Here is a 2,746-nt window from a genome sequence, read left to right on the forward strand (position 1 = left end):
GGTTATGGCTTTCTGGAGAGTCGTGAATGAAGGAGTTTTTGCAAATAGGGTGGGTTGTGGGACTGAAGGAACGTATGGTAATAGGGAGGGTCTTGGGGATTGAATGAAGTTACACAAATATGGAGCATCAGTTTAACTGAAGGTGGTTATGGAGATATGGAGGGCTGTTGGTACAGAAGGAGAATAAATAGACAGGGAGTTTTGTGGGGACTGAAGGAGGTCACAGAAATAGGGAGAGTCGTGGGGACTGAAGAAGTCTCTGGAGACAGGGAGTGCTGTTGAGGACTGAGGCGGTGAGATAGACAGGGAGGGACGTGGATGTTGAAGGAGTTTATGGGCATAAGGAAGTTCTTGGGGACTAATGAAGTTACACAAATATCGACTGAAGGAGGTTATGAAGATAGGGAGGGTTGTAGGTACTGAAGGAGACTACACAGATAGGGAGGGATGTGGGGAGTACAGGAGAGTACCGAAATAGGGAGGGTCGTGGGACCTGAAGGAAATTCTTGAGGTAGGGAGTGTCATGGAGAACTGAGGCGATTAATTCAATAGGGAGGATGGTTGGACTGAAGGATTTAATGAAGATAGGGACGATCTTGGGGACTGAAGGAAGTGATAGCGATAGGAACTTTACAGAGAAGCACAGGAAAGGGGGCCAAGTGCCAGTCATTTGACCACACGATTGGATTAGTGGTGCTGGAAGAGCACAGCAGTTCAGGCAGCATCGAACCAGCAGCGAAATCAACGTTTCGGGCAAAAGGCCTTCATCAGGGTTGACCACACGAGCCAAGACAACATTTATTTTATCACATCTGATCACCTCACTCAAATCACTGTTCTGGATTTCACCCCACACTCTGATATTGCAGTGACTAGTGTCATTCAGTGACACAGAAGGATGTAGCAACTTGACGGGGGATGGGGTGGGGGGAGGTGGAGGTTTTCTCACAGAGATGGAGAGGGCTGTGGTAGTTAATTAAACAGGCTTGGAGAGTTGTACTGGTAGAATAAGCTTACAGGGATATGCAGGACTGTCGTGGCGTACAGAGGTTCGGAAGGTAGTGTGTAGTGGAGAATGTTACAAAGATTTTGGCATTGTTAGGTATTAGAGAAACTGACAGAGATAGGGAGTGTTGTATGGACCAGAGAAACTTACACATAAGATAATGATAATGAAGCGTGGGATTTTTCTCGTGTTCCTTGTCCAGCATTATATAGACATCATATCCTCAGGGTCTGAATTAAAGACCATTAACTCGTCTCTGTGCTGTTTACTGTTAGTGACCTTGCCGGCTGCAAGATTTATTGAAGGCTAAAGATCTCTTACTCTATCTTTATCTGGCTAAGCAAATGTCTTCAATGAGGTCATGGATGAGACACGATCGCCCTGACCATCTGCGGGACTCAGAGAAATAGGCTCAGACATTAGACTGATGCAGTGAGGTTTTCATACATAGAGTGAAACTACATCCGAGAGAGATCCAGAAAATCCCCGTCTCCATCCTGACCCGTGCTGTTGTTTCTCTCTGGAGTGGAGAATTCTGTTGGCTCTAGATGTCAAAACTCTTCATAGCGAGAGTTGCAGATAGCAGAAGCGATTAGACTCACACTGTGAAGGATGTCAAATGTACGATACAGGGTGATATCACCAGAGTGCGGGAACATTTCAGGATCAAACAACGGTGTCATGAGAAGTGGCTTTGATAAAGTGGACTCTGCGACCAGATTCAGGGAGGAGTGAGATGTTGTGTTTGGATGGGGTCAACTAATCTTGTTCTGGGGCCATTGCCTTACTCAATCACATAACGAGGAGTCTTTTAAACTTTTTTAGATGAGGGGAAACAGCGCTCAGGTGAATGGCGAGCTCCAAAACCCAAATTAAAGGTTGAAATATTGGAATAGCATGGGGCTGCGGCTGAAGACAAGCAGAAAGTAACAGGAAAGTGCTGGGTATAACTGAAATACCACTGCAGCAAATAGATTTGTGACAGTAAATTACAGTTACAAAAAAAGTAAGTGACAGTCTCGAGATGCATGATAACATCTATATGCTCCCCTCCATTTTGGAAGGTCTTGGCTTAGTAATTCCAAGGTTTCGGTGGGAATGCCATACATCACCAGTGAGGACTTGTGACCATCCCTGAAGCACTCCCTCTGTCCATCTGTGCTTGCCTGCCATATCGGAGCTGTGACTAGAGCACCTGCATGGGGAGTCTTGCAGCTGTCATGGGGATGCAGTGTCTAGCTGATCGTAGCCGATCAAGGGGCTTTGGGGTGTGTCAGTGCCTCGATGCTGGGATGTTGGCCTGGTTGAGGATGCTGGTGTTGCTGTGTCTGTCTTCCCTGCGTATTCACAGGATCTTGCACTGGCAGTGTTGGTGCAAGACCTCCCCATATACATTTACGATTGGGGATTCACTCTGCAATGCCAGGCTAGGTGGTGGAGGACCTTTGCGTTGTGCATGTTCAGTATTTTACCCATGCTCTCTTATATCTGCATATAGGTGCTGACAACTGGACGGAATAAACCCTCCGAGAGTGCACACACAAATATCATCCACGATCTGCAGCTCGCTGACACTGTTTGGGGTGTGGTTGGTTTAAGTTCGATGGTGGTTGAGTTTTTATAATTTCCTGCTCGTTCTGTAGGTTAGCTCCACTCCAGCGGGGAGCTTGTCGATAATAAGTTGAAGCATTGCAGTGAGGTAATTCGAGTAGAGTGTTAGTGTCATGTCATAGTCCTGTT

Source organism: Chiloscyllium punctatum, chromosome 51 (assembly GCF_047496795.1).
Source record: "Chiloscyllium punctatum isolate Juve2018m chromosome 51, sChiPun1.3, whole genome shotgun sequence".
Classification (NCBI taxonomy): Eukaryota; Metazoa; Chordata; class Chondrichthyes; order Orectolobiformes; family Hemiscylliidae; genus Chiloscyllium; species Chiloscyllium punctatum.